The sequence below is a fragment of the Amblyomma mixtum genome, chromosome 3, assembly GCF_055824585.1.
Source record: "Amblyomma mixtum isolate Tamu chromosome 3, ASM5582458v1, whole genome shotgun sequence".
NCBI lineage: Eukaryota > Metazoa > Arthropoda > Arachnida > Ixodida > Ixodidae > Amblyomma > Amblyomma mixtum.
This window is the reverse complement of record NC_143014.1, coordinates 103,480,342-103,498,898: the sequence shown is the minus strand read 5'-3', so window position 1 is coordinate 103,498,898 and position 18,557 is coordinate 103,480,342. Positions and strand designations below refer to the sequence as shown.

General features: G+C 45.9%; 2 non-coding genes across 2 annotated transcripts; one reads left to right on the top strand and one right to left on the bottom strand.

Annotated features, from left to right (window-relative positions):
• Positions 1-6,703: 6,703 nt before the first annotated feature.
• Positions 6,704-6,776, bottom strand: TRNAR-ACG (transfer RNA arginine (anticodon ACG)). Its single transcript has one exon. It is a non-coding gene; the product is annotated as a tRNA-Arg (tRNA).
• Positions 6,777-16,168: 9,392 nt separating this feature from the next.
• On the top strand, positions 16,169-16,241 carry TRNAR-ACG (transfer RNA arginine (anticodon ACG)). The gene has a single exon. It is a non-coding gene; the product is annotated as a tRNA-Arg (tRNA).
• The last annotated feature ends 2,316 nt before the right edge of the window (positions 16,242-18,557 follow it).

The window sequence follows — 18,557 nt, the reverse complement described above, 5'->3', positions numbered from 1 at the left end:
TGTAAACGGCAGTAAGTTTGGTTTGGTTTATTCGGGTTTAACGTCGCAAAGCGACTCAGGCTATGAGGGACGCCGTAGTGAAGAGCTCCGGAAATTTCGACCACCTGGGGTTCTTTAACGTGCACCGACAACGCACAGCACACGGGGCTCTAGAATTTCGCCTCCATCGAAATTCAGCCGCCGCGGCCGGGATCGAACCCGCGTCTTTCCGGTCAGCTGCCGAGCGCCTAACTACTGAGTCACCGCGACGGGGCTAAACGGTAGCAAGGTTAATTCGCTTGGTGTCATCCGCCTTTAAAGAGAGTTCCGGGAGCGAGAGATTTTCGTTCACACGCTTTGCAGTACACAGTTGTCGCGAAATGTGCATATGTATCACTTCCCACGTTTACACACAAATGATGCAAAATGCCCGATCTTTTTGGAGCTTTGGCTTGCATCAACGCACGAAGGTTGCTTCGCGGTGCACGAGAGCGCGAGTGACTCTTTGTCGCATGCAGCTCCTTGCATTAAGTTTCTTGATCCCACAGCTCAAGCAATTTGAAATCAGATTCGAAAGCAGAAGTTTAAAACCGAAACACCGAGAGCGTTCACTCAGTTTACTCGTGAATATGTTCACAATCGTCCGATATTAAAAGAAATGGCCACAATCAGTATGCTAAAAATTACAAAAAGTGTTTAAAACATTGAAAATACGTGTAAGAATGACATAGAGTTATTTTCTCTACAGCAGTTTTCCGAATTAAAGTTCAAACTTCACCCATCCTTGACTTTGCGAGAAAAAACTGTGCTGGCCACAATAATATGTTGTAAGATGACTTCCAAGATGGCGACTTACATGCGTGAACCGCTTTGCTAGCTCAGCTTTACCCCCCTGTTTTCGGGATTCAAGTTCAAACGTTTACCCAATCTTGGCTTAGCGAAAGAAAAGTGTGCTGGCCACAACGATGTGTTGTAAAATGACGACTTACTGGTGCGGACCCATGTGCGGACCGCTTTGCCGGCTCAGCGTTGCCACCATGGCCGCAGCTGCTTATCAGCATCGCTAGCAGTAGTACTATAGGAGCTCTGGGGGAACCGTGCAGCGGTTGATGCTGCACTGCAAGTTTCCAAGTAAAACCCCTACACTTAGAGTTTTTTTTTTACTACGGTTACCTGAGAATGGTGGAAGCAGTTGCACAGTAGATAGTGTGTGCACGTGTAAAGAAATGCTGTCAAGGGAACAAGGCTTCGTGCCAGTGCACGGTGTCAATTTTCGACTGGATTTTCTCTCACTATAAGCGCTACGCCCCTAAACGTGTTGTATACTTATTTTTGTGCTTTGGAAAAACTACGGCACTACCTTAAGTATACAAACATCCGTCCACATGGGTTGCACTTCGCGCCTCGTAATTTATAACGAATGCAGTATACATGACGTTAAAAGAATGTACACACATGGGGAGTGATAAAAATGCCTGCCCACAATCCGCGGGAGCCAAGAAGCGTAGGGTCGCTCGAACAGTTCGTCCCATCCCGGCTGGACCGAAGGGAGCAGTGGCAAGATTCGTTTGGCTGGTTTCAGAAGCGCGAACTGTTGGGCAAGTTGTTGCATGTTCAAGTGAGAAAAACCAGCAAAAAAGGACTCAGGGCCAGGATAAGACACACACGGACTGTCGCGAGTTTTTTAGTGGACCTCAGGTGAACACTCAGCAGTTCCAAGGAAGGAGTCGAGTGCTATTCCGCATTTGTTCTGGAATGCAACAATCCCGTTGGCCTCAGTCAAATCGCGCAATGCTTGTAGGAGCTCATCCAGCGGTATGTAATAAAACAAGTCCTCTATGTAGACCGAGAAATCAGCGTTGGGGCTGGGAAAACTGTCGCTGAGGCTCTCCACCAGGGATGTCCAGCTCCGAACAGCAAAAGGATCAGGCGGAACAAGTCCTCCTGAGGCACGTTGCAAAACACCTGACACCACCTTCTGTCAAGAGCCCTCTTCAGTCACGACGACTCTGAAAGGACTGTCCAGCTTGTGAGTCTTTGCCGTGAAAAAAAAAAAAAAATACACGCGTCATTTTTTTCACCTTTGCGGATCTCATTTTTCCAGTCTAGTCAAATTGAGCTGATTGAGCAAACGGAAGGCTAGAGCCTTCGCCTTACGTGGTTTTAAATCTGACAGCTTAAAATTCTTCTGCATCGCTTTGTTCGCTTTTTTCTCGCATAAGGAAAATGGAAGCACGACGAACCTACCTTCCTTACCCGCCTGTAGAAGATTGAGGCTGTTCTGTCTGAAGTGGGCAACCAAGGGTCGCAGGACTTCATTTCTCCTCTTGTTGCTTGCCCATGTCTTCTCCGGGCATCCAACTCCTTCCAACACTCACTGGGCCCTCTCTTCTGGTGGGGTCCTCCTGGCGATTCTGTGCTCAGCCGCTGAAAGCTCGAGTTTCTGTGCACGTGGTTCAGGCTGAACTTCGGACCCATCTTCAGAATATCATCAAAGGCTGACGGAAAGGAGGCACCGTTCAAGTAAGTGCCCGGTGTGCAAGCTGCAGCCTTCCTGGATTTCTTGGGCAGACCTCGCCGAAGCTCGCTCCATACACCTAAATGGGTAAGGCAGAGAGGCGACGAGCAGCATTCTCTCAGTAGTATCTCTGAGAAGAACGAAGTTTCGTTGCAATCAAACGCGACCGCCACTACGGTAGCAAACGGTGTGATTCTGAGAGGCTCCGCGAGATGGCGACAGTCTTTCCGCTACGTGCTAATGTTGCTGTTGCTTAAAATTAAAACTATCGGGCACCAGCTGGCGCCACCATCGTAAGTATGCACAGAGCGCTGCCGCGCGCGTTGTTCAAATTTTTACCTCGACCTTTTTCCTTTTCCTGCTTGTCTTTTTTTATTTTAATAGAGAAAAGAGCTATTTTTCAAGAAATCAGTGTGCCCTGGGGTGTGTTTGCAGTCGGATGGTAGCCGGTAACGTCCGCGCTAAGAAACTAGTTGTGGCGTCGATAGCTGGCGGTTGCATAGGGGCGGCATTCGGTTTTGAAGAAAACGAAGGTAGAAGCATGTTAGTCCGTCTTCAAGGTCACGTGTAACGCGCGCTTTGTAAGCTTTAAACAAATGTGTATGCGAATTTTAGTTTGCTGTGTCCTAGCCCGAAATGGACACCGAGGTGTGATGGCTCGGAGATGCCGTGTTTATTTAAATTCAACGGAATTTTTTTTTTTTTTACGAAGTGTATAAATCTAAAGTAACCCCTGGCCTGGCATCACGTGGAGACAAAAGCACACTTTGATGCGCATTTATTCGCACATTGATTGATGCGTCGTGCAGGTCAGCCCTCAACTTTGGGAGACTGAAAAAACAAAATTAAATTAAAATGCCGCGTTGCTGTGAGCCAGAAATACCGATCAACTCATATTGGAGAGGCGGCCGAGCAGTCAAAAACTCCTCGCGCACTTGCGTGGATTCGAAGTATCGGCCCGAGGAAATGCGGTAGAATGCGCGCAATTTGAAGGCATCGTAAGCCGTTCGCTTCGTTCACTGAAAGTTCGGCAGATTCCCTCAACGCTCGCAGAGCCGCCCATACCACGCACTAATGGCAGTGATCCACTGCGGGTGCAGGGAGAGCTTGACGTTGCTATTGCACTCGAAAAGTCGCTGTCGCTACTTTCCTCGACATCGCTTCCCGACGCATTTTTAGGAGACATCGAACTCGCGCAATTTTCGGACGGCTGCGCGCAAGACGACGACTGAGTTTAAATGTTGCCAAGAACGGCACCGAGATTCGGAAGTCATGACTCGCCGCTCGGTTGAGTGACTGGGATAAGTTCCATTCTTACTACGATGCATCTAATGAGTCTAAAGCGCACGGTCGACGCGATGTCGACCCGTTACAGTACTTATATTCGTATCGGTCTTGTCTGGTAACTTTTTTGGTGGCTGTCTTGAAAGAGAAAGGGCTCGTGAAAGGCATCGGTTGAAGCACTCTGCTCGTAAACTTCTGCTAATCTTTTCATAAACTGCGGCAGCGTTCCTCATCGCGTCGTTTTTCCCTGTTAAGCAGCTACAAAGTCGACCGCCGCGTTACAATGTTTTTTTTTTTCTGGGTATCACACGTGCTAAGTTAACCCTCGCGTTCCAGACTGGTCGCGTTACATTTAGGAAATACGGCAGGTTGTGGAGCGATCCAATCTTCCCTACAGCGGAGAGTGGATTGCGTGCAGCAGCAGAGCAATGTATCCTGATGCCACTTAAAGTTACTAGAACGAGGAAAGTACCGCGTTCGTTTTCTCTTGTGGTGGTGGTATGAGGACTCGCTGCGATCTATCAATGTGACACGCTTTGCGCAGTTAGCACAGCCGGAGTTAGCAACCGGACATGAAAAAATTGGGAGAGTAAAAAAGAAACGCTAGAGGAAAAGACGAATTTCTCCGACGTCAGTAGGTTTGCGTAGAATGTAGATAGCTCGTCGAAGAACCATCTGTGGACAAACGAGGAATAGGAATTGAAATGTAATGATAATTAGAACCGTTTGGTAAATGAAAGTAAATGGAATCAGAATGGGAATACAATTACAATTGCAACAGATAGGCGAGTGAAAGAGGAATGTTATCGAATTTTCTTGGCATCAGTCCAGTTGATCGCCAATACCAATATATAGTTTGTTTCACCTAAGATGATACGCAATTTTTTTTTGTGTTAGAAGAGTGCTTTCTTCGGCATAGCATTGTACGTGGTGTAGTGCATCAGAATACAGCTACGACGCGCTAACCAGCAGGTTGCTTAAGAAATATTTAACAGTTAACTTTTTAGCTCTTACCGTTTGACTCGTTAATTACTGAGAGCCGCGTAGCCAACCGGAAGTAACAGCCATATCAGTTTTTAGAATTTTGAAAACGCGGTTACCCTCGACGCTGTGGCCCAACAAATTTCTTCTACATCGCCCCAAAATACATGCGCTTTCCAGAACCTTGCAGGCCAAGCAAACCCTCCAGTGCACTAACTCGTCGAAATAGCCAAAGTTTATTGCTGCGTGGCTTTGCGGGGCCGCACTACTGCCGCCATAAGCACAGGTAGCCTGGTTTGGCTTCCTACATTGCGGTTTCGTTTCCTTGAAACGCTTCTGTCAAGGACCTTTGAAGTCGCCATGCCCTCTGTCTCCCTCACGGTCGCTATTAATAAGTTTCAACGATGGAGTTATCTTTTGCACAACCTAGCTGTACTGGATATAGAAGGTGTTTTACCGTTGGCTTTGTGAAATACACTGCTTTAGGTCCTGAAAATGAAACTGAAGGGGCATTCTTGTATATGACCTAATGGAGCGTAAAGCATTTCACGATGGCGCTTACCCCGACGGCTCGCCATCAGTGGCACAGTCAGAATCCACCAACGCGCGAGCGACGCCCCCAGTGTGCAGTACCCGCCTCAGAGACTGGAAGCTCGGCACCTGTTGTGGACCTCCCCGTGCGACTTTAGCGGCGCTTGCTTCGGTTCGTCATGAGACCAGCGTGTGCGAAAACATTGGCATTCATTTGCACTTGTGTCTCGTGGTCAACACTTACTCTCGCAGTTTGAGTGTTTATTTGCACAAAACTGTGTAACAAGCCTACCTCTAACCCTTTCTTTTGTTTTGTAGCTCCGTTCCTTTTTAGTTCCTCTCCGCTCTTATATATACCCATTTTTAGCTTCCCTTTCTACCATGTGGCGCAATTTAGGAAAAAAAGGGAGTATTTCTTCATTAATTGCCCCGGTTTTGGCAGAGTATGTCGCAACCGAAACTCCCACTTTTTTTTTGTGATGGCCAAAAGGATACTACCCAGGCGGGTCGGTGCCCCGTAAAAATACGTGGATCATGGAGTGGGTGCTCTAGGCTATGTGCAGTTCGTTTTCACCCATTTGTTGTGGCCCATGTGGGCTCGGGTGAGTGCACTCATGAGGAGAGCCAAAAGCTTGGGAGAGCTTTTTTTTTCCCCTGTGCATTGACCCAAGCACATGTAGAAACTCCGGAAGCACCCGAGACCGTGGTTTTCTAGTGAGCTCTGGTGACAATTGAGGCTAAACCATTTTGGGCGCCCCAAGGCAAGGGTCAGTGAACGTGCGCCGCCCGAGTCGAGATTTTGAGAGCAGACACTCAAGCGCCAAGGATTGATTTTCGCGCTGATTGCTCGAAGAATATAAGTTCGTGCTCTGGGTGGTGTTACAAAATGGCATCTTTTATACATATTTTGTTCCACTACGGACTTTCGATGGATATTGTGCAGACTTCCTTTGTAGCCGTATGGCTGCGCTTGGGTAGATGCGAATGAGTAATTACTCCGATATTACAAATCTACTCCACCTTGGGAGATTCCCGTAATCATTGAACCAATATCATCCCACTGGGTTCGTTTAATGGATTTTGAAGCATTACTGCTCGCTCGAGCTCCAGCACACTAGTAATTAATCATAATGACTGAGGCTCAAAGGTAAGGCCGTTAAATCTCTTCCTTTTTTTAGTTCTTTATTATAACTACAGTGTCCAAAAAAGCACTAAAAATGTTACAGTTTTTACTTTGCCTATCTTTTTTCTTGCTAAGAAGAATGCACTTTATCCTTCCTAAGCGACGGTGCGCACGACGAGTCGCTGTGGGGAGACGGAAGCGTTCTCTCCGAGCATGCAAATTTGAGCCCCATATGAAGGATTCCAGCGATCATAAAAGGGGTTTAAAGGAGAGACAAAAAAATAACACGAGCCTGCCAGGATTCGAACCTGGAATCTTCTGATCCGTAGTCAGACGCATTATCCATTGCGCCACAGGCCCACTTTAGGCGTGTTCAAAATCAGTTCAATTTCAAATCTGACAAAGCTCATATTTTCATAACCAGGAGACAGCATCGTGACTCCGCCATAACTTTTTAATTTTACCAAATTTGCGTTCGCCAAGAGGACAGAAAGGACACGCACGAGCTGACCACGCCCAAAAATCTGGACTTAGATTTCGCGCCGCACACGCTCTCCTCACCAAAGGCCGCAGCTATCATCAAAGCCCAAAGTGCGGCGCCGCGTGGAAACCTGTCACGCGACCATTCCAGAGTCTGAACAGTCTTATCTACGTACTCGCGGTAAAGTGCCAGGTACTCGAGAGGTTATTTAAAGTCGGAAATCGAAGGCCGCGTGGTGTGATCTCAGTTTGCTTTTTTTTTTTCAGTTCACTGGAGGATTTCATAGAACACGGTGCTACGACACAAAACGAAGAAATAATATGTGGTTTCTGGCCGATTATACAAGTGGCAGTTCTCAGGCCATGGCACAAACGTCCTTTACGCGCGCAAATCATGCTTTTATGGGTTATACACAAGTAAGTAGCTTCAGAAAGGACGCTGGATTCGCTTTAGCAAACTCTCCCTTGATACGAATGTCGATACGTGGGTGGATTAAATAAAGACTGAACCTAAATCTGTAACCTCTGCGTTCTCGAGAGGAGGTAGAAGTAATCCGGGGAAAACTGCTCAGTGAGGCAATGAAAAGTAGCGGTAACTTTCGCAGGAAAGCCCCACACAGCTCCATCATGGCCATGGCCAAACATTTCGAAATGTCAAATAAGGAGTTACATAGTTGTTAGAAACGATGGCTTACCGATTTGAGCAAAAAAATGCATGGGTCACAGGAACAGCTGCGGGCTGTGAGCACTTGCGTTTAGTACATCCGCATAACACAGGGCTTTTTGATCATCACCTCGCTAGCATTTTCATATCCCTTCAGCCGCTTTGTTAACCGAAAAGGTTTGAAGTAAGTTGTTTCAATGGATATATATGTGCCTCAACATGTGCTTCAACTTATTACGTGTCTCTATCATGTGTGGCATGCTACGTTGTAGTTTTGCAGCGTTGGCTCTCTCTCTCTCTCTCTCTCTCTCTCTCTCTATATATATATATATATATATATATATATATATATATATATATATATATATATATATCTTGATCCTGATCCTGATCATGAGGGAGAAATAACTAGAAGAATAAGAATGGGTGGAGCGCATATGGCAGGTTCTCTCAGATCATTAATGGTAGCTTACCAATATCCCTGAAGAGAAAAGCATACAACAGCTGTATCCTACCGGTTCTCACCTATGGGGCAGAAACGTGGAGGCTAACAAACAGAGTTCAGCTTAAGATAAGAACAACGCAGCGAGCTATGGAAAGATTAAGAGATCGGAAGAGGGCGGAGTGGGTGAGGGAACAAACGCGGGTTAATGACATCTTAGTTGAAATCAAGAGGAAAAAATGGGCTTGGGCAGGGCATGTAATGCGAAGGCAAGATAACCGCTGGTCCTTAAGGGTAACGGAGTGGATTCCAAAAGAAAGCAAACGTAGCAGGGGACGGCAGAAGGTTAGGTGGGCGGATGAGATTAAGAAGTTTGCGGGGATACAGTGGCGGCAACTGACAAAGGACAAGGTTAATTGGAGAGATATGGGAGAGGCCTTTGCCCTGCAGTGGGTGTAGTAAGGCTGATGATGATGATGATGATGAATATATATATATATATATATATATATATATATATATATATATATATATGAGAGAAGCCAACAGCCACAGAAACCAAGGGACAGAGGGGAATTTTAATTAATTTATTTATTTTGTGCTGTTTTTCGATTTATAATATTACATAATATGTTATCGCTTAATGCTAATTGATTAGAAAAGCAGAAGAAAAACAACCACCTGCCGCCGGTGGGATCCGAACCCACGACCTCCGAATTACGCGTCCGGTGCTCTACCGCTGAGCTACGGCGACCGCTGTCAAATTATCTGCTTTCGGGGGTATTTATGTTTACAAATAACCAAACCTTGGAAGTGTTCATCAGCGCCACCCACGTTCTTAAGCGGCGGACGTAGCACGCCCTGTGTTACCGCTTATGTGACGTAGAACGTCATCGAACGGCGAGGGTGGAAGCTCTGTGAGAACCCCCTTATGCTTCCTATGGCGTCAAGGCTGCCAGAACCGAGGCCCTCGCTAAGCAATTAAGCAAACAAGAGAAGGGGAATGAGGGGCTCGTCATAAATATGAGAGAAGCCAACAGCCACAGAAACCAAGGGCAACAGGGTATTTTTTAATTTTATTTATTTATTTCGTGCTTTTGTTCGATTTAGATTATTACTGAATATATATATATATATATATACACACATGGTACTTTCTCTGCGGTATAGGAATAACACTGCATATAGAAAGCGGAAACACGCCGCTTCGGCGCAAAATATGGCTTCGACACTTTCTCACCTTTTCAATTCAATTCACTTTTTTTTCTGCTCTCCCTTTTCTACCTGCACAAGGCTGTGGTAGTGGCCCAGTTGGTTCGAGTCAACAGGCTCGCACTCCTTCCTTTCCATTTTATGACAAGTCACTTACTACTGCTACTACTACTTCTACTACACTACTAATACTGTTACTGTTATTTGACCTGGGTGAGCTTGGGATTGGGCGTTCTTATGATGGAGTGGTTCACAGCCATCGTCACTCCTTTACCCCAGCGCTCGCCACCCTTTTATGACTCTCTGTGTACTTTCTTCAAGTTGACACAATATAGCGACATCAGTAACAAGGCTGAGTAAACAGAAAGCGACGAACCTGTTATTGAATGATGTGTCTGCCGTTCGTTCCGGTCCAGTTTTTTTCTACGTTCTTGCCTAAACGAACAGTTGTAAGTTGAGGTGTGTTTACTCTGTTTAATGCCTAATAGTGCGACTATCCTTGCCGCTCATACTGTGACGAAGAAGACGAAGCTGGCAGTGGCGCGGGGAAGAGCGTATCCGCTATGCACCCTGGTCAATCCCCCGCCGTGGCTATGTGCCGTTCATCCTGAGGACATCATCATCATCATCATCAGCTCGCGCTAGGCCAGTGGCCATTAAATCGCCTCTTGTTCATCGTTCACCGCGCCTCACTCTTCGGCTGGCCGCCACGTAGCATTTGGTGGTGAGGTTCTGGGGAATCAGCCCCATCCTAGTCCTGAATCTTCAGCGTTTTGCGTCAGTCGTGTCGTCGGCCGTGTGTTCTTGGCATGCGTCGTCCAGCAGTGTCCCAGCCTTTCAGACCCGAACAGACCTCACCGTTGCTCCCCTCGCCTCGTCCCCCGCCCCGACCACCCGACACGACGAACTTGAACCGCCGTCATGACCAACACGACCTACCGACCCCACCGACCCGACACGCCGCTTACATGTGCAGACACCGTTCCCCTGCCTCTGCCGTTCGGCGCGTCCTGGGGCCTCGGCCGTCGGTTCCTGGTGACCTGCCGCCCGGAAGCTTCGGGGACCGGGATCATTCGCTCATATCTCTCCTCGTGGCGGCCAGCACTTCACCACCTTACTCACCAACTTGCCATTTCTGTTGTGCCCTTGAAGCTCATCACCGTTTCGCGCGTCCCTTCGTCGGTGTCTTCTGTTTACGATTGGGACGATCGCTCGGTGGCCCCGGGTAATGTGACGAAGAGGACGAAGCTGGCAGTGGCGCGGGACGGAGCGCTCGCACCAGGCCAGCGGCCATGAAATCATCTCTTGTTCATCGTTCATCGCGCCTCATTCTTCGGCTAGCCGCCACGTAACAATATCTTGCCATACAACAACACGGGCCATGCAAATATAGGAACATTCACAGCGATAGTTGTACATTGAACTTTGGCTAAACGGGATCGTCGCCTCAGCATTTATTCTTTTTTAAATTATTATCATACATATATCTCGCCCTTAGGGTCATTAATGTAGGCGGGAGGGAAAGAAACGATATGAGAGCAGAGATGACAATATGAATTCTTTTTTTGCAGTTTTATGTGCATGTTTTTTGAAGTTTTATGGCTTTTGTATAATACCTCTATATCTTTTTTGATTAGTTTACTTCACCTTTTATTTTTGTAAATCTGTGATAACTGTGACCGTGATAAAATGTGTGTGACCGTGTGTAATAGCAATTGATATCTTGTGTATAATTTTTTTTTGTACCGCTGTCACTGCTGTCTGCCGCCGGCTTCCAGGCCTCGTCAAGCTGTTACTACAGCTTTTTCCCTGGGAGACCGTCAACATTGTGAAAATGTTGAAAATAAAGGTGAAATGAATTGAATTGAATTAAATTGCGAAAGAGGACGAGAACATATGTACACAAGTGTTTAATATGATGTTTACATTTTTCAATCACACTGTAGCACGGAAACTGGAATAACATGCAGCTTAAAAAAGCAAAGGTCGAACTTATTCAAACGGAGCATTTCTCAGATCTGAAATAAGATATCAAGAGGTCCTCGACACAATTTCCTCCGGCAAATTATTTCGCACGTGTATTTTCTTAGATAATATGCTGTACTTGAACATGTTAATCCTGCACGCGTATTCACACACTTTTCGAGCATGGTCTGCACGCACAGATATGTATGTTTTTTTAGATAGCTATCTTTAACGATGCTGTTTAGGAGTTGAGAGTATTATAAAATAACAAGCCCAAGTGATGCTCACTCATTTCGAGCAGAGGCCAACCCAGGTGTTTAGAAATATCTTTAGATTTTTTTAAATGTCCTAGTCATCTGACACAAAGTGGGCAGCATCTGTCGTATGCGGTAAAGCTTCGCTATGCGTGACTGAGTTGACGGTTCCTAAGCACTGCAAACATACTCAGGAATGAGACGTACATTCGACAGACATAATTTTTCCTTTAGAGATTAACCGGTGCCTGCTTGAAATTTAGCCGGAGGAACTTTAAAACTCGACTAGCCATCAACGTTATGTGATGTGCACGAGCATTCCATGAGAAGTTCGCAAACAAATAACTCCTAAACATTTCCGTTCTGTTGCGACATATAGGCAGGTTCCATCCATGACATAATTACATAATTAGTAAGCAATGGCTATTTTTGTCTGTAAACCTCAAAAGGTCACATCTGGATCAATTAAGAGTCATGGTCCAGGAGTGGCACCAAATTAGAACAGAGTTCAGGTCATTCTGCAAATCTTGACAGTCCGCCGCACTAGCGACGTCGCGGTAAATACAGCAATCATCTGCATACAAGCTTATTCGGCTGGTGGTATGATCAGCAAGGTCAGTTTATACGTCAAGAAAAGTAGAGGGCCAAAAACGGACTCCTGTGGGACACCAGATTTTATGAGGGCTCACCGTCCAGAACCATGCACTGTTTTCTTTCAGAGAGGTATGCTTCAATTCATGCTGAGAGATCAGCTGGTATATTAAGGAGCGGTATTTTTGTGGAACAGAAGTGCATGAGAAACGGCATTAAATGCTTTCCTAATATGTAAAAAAATAGTCAATCTGCTTACTGTGTTTGTGATATTGTGAGTAAACTCAATTATTTGCGTATCAGTAGGAAACTGAGACCTAAGGCTGTGCTGCATTGGAAAAAGGACGTTATTACTCGGAAGGTGACTAATTAAGCTAGTGTAAATTACATGCTATAACGTTTTACGTAACACGCTTAATAATGAAATAGGCCTTTAGTTGTATTTCATCGTTTTGTCACCGCTTTTGTGGATTGGAATTATGCTTGCATTTTTTTCAGTCAGGGGGTGAGCCTTCTTGTTCAAGACACTTTTAAAACAGCAGCACCTTTTTCGCCTGAGTCGCAATCAAAAGTTGGCAGATACACACGTTCAAGGCTGAATGCAAGTGCTGCAGAAATGCATTGCGAATGATTGCCACTTAGAAGCATCTGTATAATAAGGAGAACATCCTCGCTCCTTAAACTACTATTTCTTCCAGCCTCACCTGGACAGCATTGATAGCCCATCCTCCTACCAACGAAGCAATGTGCATTGAGTATCTAGAGGTTGGAATTTCTGTTTAAACAGAAGGAAACGATAAACGTATGGAGTGTTCATGTTTTTGAAACTCGGTTTTAAAAAAAGGTCGTTACGCTCCAGACGTATGGCATAGCTTGCTGCTATTGACTCTGAGTTACAGCTGTTCACAGGAGTGAATTAAGAAAGACCAGAAGCCAGGAGGCTGGGCCGACAAAGGGATCGTTGGGTCAAGCAATGCAGTATACGTTGCGAGGCACTGCTCCACTACTTTATACAGACGACGGGTGCAGACCGAGAGTCTTCGCTACCTATCCTGCTAGCGTAGCGCCTTTTCATCGCAGACTTTATCTCATCCAGACGATATGCAATCCTAAAGTTCTTTGTTCTGAACCGCTTTCTTCATTCACAGTTTTTTCTTTGAGTGAAGGAGTGAGCAGTGCGTCGGTAGAACACTTGCAATTAAAGAGATAAAGTTTTCCAACGCACTCCGCATCGAAATACATAGTTACAGATTCCCAGGCGGCTTATAGAAACTATATGCGTGGCAGAATCACGCCGCTAGCCTGCAAAAATCTTAGTCAATGTAGGACTTCAGCTGAACAGAAGGAATTAATATGGTTACCAGGTAACCAGGGAGTTGAAGGAAACGAGCGCGCACACGCTTCGACCCGAGCTTTTCTTCCCCGGCATCCTTCTACGTCCTCCCTTCCTGATTCAGGCTCCCCCTCTCCGCTAACGACATATTGAGAAATACTGCAACATTTGCGGCTTCAAAAGGCAGACACTCCCGAGGCCCGCTAAGGGTCTCAGTAAATCAGAGGAATGTAACCTTCGCAGGCTACAAACTATGTCTTTCAATAATCCAGCTAGGCTCCACGCCATTGAGCCCGAGTCCTTTTCGGCACAGTGCAAATTTTGTGGCCAGAAGGCAAACTTGTACCATATGGTATGGGCTTGTCAGAAAAATGACAGCATTGGCATCATAAATCAGCCAACACGGGAGGGCTGGGAGGCGGCCCTGTCCAGCTCGGACCTCGAGGAACGACGAGCCCTCGTCGCCAGAGCACGGGCAGCGGCTCTTGCCAACGGCGTCCCGGACTAGCGACCCGATCAGCCTTCCCTTCAACTAAAACATTGTGGCTTTCAATAAATGTTTTCATCATCATCATCAATGTGAAAGCGACTAGACAAAGAGGTCCAGTTCCACTTGCATACGCGAAGCAAGTGTGTGTTGCTCCCCCGCACACTGATTTCGATTACTTGTTTTTTAGTTCAATTCGGTTATTGCAGAATTGTTCGGACTCTGGAGGGGCCGCGTGTAAAATTACGTACGGCGCCGCTGCTTGGGCTTTGGGCTTCGGTAACAGCTGTACGCTTTGGTAAGAAGAGCGTGTGCAATGTGAAATTAACGCCCTGATGTTTTGGACGTCGTCAGTGCATGTGCGCGTTTTCCATTCTCTTGGCGCACGCAGATTCGGCAGAATTAAAACGTTATGGCGGAATCGCAAGACGGCATGCTGGTTATGAAAGGTATAAGCTTTGCGAGATATTAATTGGAATTTGTTTTATAATTCCTAAGTGGGCCTGTGGCGCAACGGTTCGCATTTCAAATCAGAGATGTGAAATGCGAACCGTTGCGCCACAGGCCCACTTAGGAATTATAAAACAAATTCCAATTAATATCTCGCAAAGCTTATACCTTTCATAACCAGCATGCCGTGTTGCGATTCCGCCATAACGTTTTAATGCGAACTGGAACGCAATGACACAGAAAAATATAAAGCTGCTGTCGTACGTGCAAGGTCCGAAAAATTATGGGCAGGCGAAACGCCTACAAAGCGAGCGCTCGCGGACAAAAAACGGTACGCTTGGCAGAAAGAAGTCAGAAAGATAAGATACGGAGACGCAATTACCAGCGATCCAGGAGATATTCAGAACGCCTTTGTGGACCACTTCACAGAACTTTTTAGTAACAAGCGCCAGACTGTAGAAGGTTTTCATGTAAACTTCTTACAATTGATGCCAATCCTTGCATACGCGGACGACATAGCGGTATTTTGCACAAACAGAGACAGCATTCGTGAAGCTACGATTGTGGTCGAAAAGTTCTGCGACCAAACTGGATGTCAGGTAAACTGGGGAAAAAGCTCAGGATATTGGCATGGGGAATGGGATGTTTCACCAGATTTTTTTCTCGACTGCAATGGACTGACTTACCGACGCGGTACCTTGGGGTGCCCCTAAAAAGTTATCGCGATCCCAGCACACACTGGAACGAGGAGACGTTAAAGGCAAGAGAGAAAGCGGACGCCTGACAAGGAAGGCAGCTGTCAATTTTTTCACGTGCCTTTGTGTGCAATGTTTTCTTGATTTCTAAGATATGGTACGTGATGAATGTGCTCTGTGCGTCGCGCAGCAATATTCAAAAAATCCATCGAGTGTTTGCAGTTTTTCTTTGGGCGTCGACCTGGGAGAAAACCAGGCGAACAAACTTGTTTATTTCAGTCAAAAGCGGTGGCGTTGGACTGGTTCATTTGTTTTTGCGTCAAGTGATGTCGCGCTTTATTTTCCTTCGTGATCAAAATTACATATTTTTGAGAACTGTTATGCAAATGCGGTTGCAAAGGCTGCTCCCCGGAATCATAGTGTCATCGTGTGAAAACATGTGTGGTGCTGTAAAGGCATATTTGCGTGAGGTTGTCCTTTTCTTCAGGTCGTTGGAAGTGCGTTTTTCACTAGAATACCTGTATAACGTTCCCAAAAAGAAGCTGTATAAGGATCTGGTTGATATTATGCTGCCGCCACCTTTGTATCGTGCACCTTACCGTGGAGGCCCAGGGCAGGATATTTTAAAACGGGTGAAAATGATGCCGGTCCGGCCGACAGTGAAAACATTCTTTTTCAAATTACACTCTAATATACTACCCGTTAAAACCTGGCTCCATGAAAAAGGAATCTTTGTCCCATGGACAACAAATTGCCTGTTCTGTAAGCAGCCGGAGACAATTGAACATGTTTTCCTAGACTGCTGGGACGCCATATTTTTCTGGGATGTCCTGCAGAGAACCATCAAGAACTACTACTGCACCCTTATGGTATTAGATTTCTACCAGTTGATCGCAAAGAGGTACCCTATGACTTATTAATACTTCTTGGCCTCCACAGCTTGTGGAAAACGCGAACGCAAGTAAGGCATGCGGATATAAACACTCGTAGTACACGTGAGAACTTTGTTGAAAGTGCTGTTTATCTGCGGGAATGTTACCAGGTGCAGCGTGACCCACCCCATTGGGTAACACTACTAGATGATCTAGTGAAACTTAAGAAATTTTAACTTCACCCGTATCAGCTCAAGTGTAGCTGAAGTGTTCTTATTGTTTTCATGTGAATCTCGAAAAAAAAAAAAAGCCTGTGGCGCAGCGGATAACGCGTCTGACTACGGATCAGAAGATTCCAGGTTCGAATCCTGGCAGGCTCGCGGGTTTTTTTTTTTTCTTCACGCATTTAAGCACACTAAGCATCGGCTCACGTGTCGACGGGGAACTACCCATCTAGTCCAGAAGGTCGACTAATCCTACACATGGACCTCAAATTTACATACATGCAAGGAGAGAACGCTTCCGTCTCTCCACAGCGACTCGTCGTGCGCACAGACGCCTAGGAAGAATAAAGTGGATTCTTTTTCACATGAAAAGCGATAGGCAAACTGAAATTTCTTTCACTGTATCCTTTTTGAGTAGTTTAAACACTGTGTGCGCAATAAATAAAGAAAAATAAAGGAAGAAAGCGAGCTAACTATCTTACTATTGAGGCTCAGTTATTGTGATTAATTGTGTTCAGGAGGTCGAAGCTAGCAGTCATTAAACGAAGTCAGACGCCAGTGGGTGCATGCGTGATATCAGTCAAATGTTTATGGGCAATCCCCCTAAGGTGAAGCATATATGTAATAAGGCAGTAATTAGTGATCATCGTCTACCCAAGCGTAGCCATACGGCTGCAAAGTTGTTGATCAGTTCGTTCTCACCCTACGGTGCGGCAACCATCCCGGTTAGCTCAGTTGTTTACAGCCACTGTCCAGGTGAGGCGGTGGTCCCGGGATCGAACACAGGACGAGTTTTTCTTCTACTATTCAGTTTCTGTAGAAGCTGGATTGCTTTTTCTCTTTTTTTTTTGTAGGGCTAATAAGTAGAGACCGCACTTCAGACGAATGCCTGTTTTTTCAATTCATCGTAGCCGCACCAATTTTATATATGAGCACAAATTAGGTGTTGACAATGCGTTTATTCCGTTTGTATAGTGCCTATAAATTATTTTTTTTTGGTGTTGGAGCCTATATAGGCCTATTTCCGTCATCTTTCTCTAAAAATGCTCAATTTTGCCTAAATGGAGCCCTGAAATGCAATGTGGTTTTGCTTTCTGATTCCGTTTGCTGTCGGATCTATTGTGGCTTTCAGTACCCACACGTGAGAATATTAGATGACCTCGTAAGTTGGCTATGTTATTCTCCCTAGAATACATGCTAGTCTACCGTCTCTAGGCGCTTCCCTATGCTGATGGGTGTCCACTCTCGTAGTGCATGCAGCGGTGGCATTGCGCGCAATAGGAGCTGGCCGGCTAGGGCGTCGCCGCCGCTAAGCCTGGCTGCGCCGCGTTTCTCCTGACGCTCTGGCGCGTTTGTTGCCTCGCTTATCGCAACCGATATAAGAAAGAAGTCAACTGTCACAGTAAACAAGGATCACAAGGGAACGTTTATCGATTTTTTAGTTTTTGTTTGTTGATGAATGGTAAAGTAATGGTGTAACTATTTTATCACTGATAAGCAATTGATTAGAAAGAAGAAATAACAACCACATGCTGCCGGTGGGATCCGAACCCACGACCTCGAAATTTCGCGTACGGTGCTCTCCCAACTGAACTACGACGGCGGCTCTCCAATCTTCTGCTTTCGGGGGTATTTATGTTTGTGTGCAGCCTAACCTTGAGAGTGCTCACCAGCGCCACCTTCGTCTTTAGCGGCGTACGTAGTACGTCCTGTATTAACGTGAGTGTCACGTGGGACGTGATCGAATGGAGAGAGCGGAAGCTGTTCGAGAACCCTCTTATGCAAGACTGCCAGAACCGAGGCCCTAGCAGTCTATGGTGTCAGCGATATTAAACTATAGGGGCACTGGACAACCTTTTAGAACATATTGCGGACTGGTACTTACCTTGCATGCCTCGACACCAAGCATAGCATTTTCTTCGGGCCATTCTGCGGCATTTCTTCAAACCTTGCCTTTCGAAATCTTGCAGGTGGCACAACCACACAGAGAAAATGGTACCAGCAGCTCCTTCTTTATTTTCTATCACGTACTAATACAGTGTTTATGCGGGCAAAACACCAGTTTTGATGATGGCATATATGCAGCAGGGGTTCGGTAATGAGATGATATACCTCTCAGACACACAGACACTTTCCCTACACAAGCATTCTGCTGGAAGAACACTGCCAGTTCAACTGCTTCAGTGTTGTCCACTTTCGTGCGCACAATCTGCTTCACTCGCGGCAGTCTCGCTCACACACTCGGCAAAAGAAATGACATTCCACAGACAGGGTTTGCTAACGTGTCATCATTGGCTTGGTGACGTAGTGTTATTGCGGTGATTTTTTTTCAAGAAAAAAAGAACGGATGTTTTGCACACAGAAATGGATGAGCATTCTGAAGTAATCACTGCTTCCTGTTGAGTCACAGAGTAGCCGGAAAAAAAGCAAAAGTTTTTATCGTATGGGCAGTTCACTGTCGTTCTCTCTTAC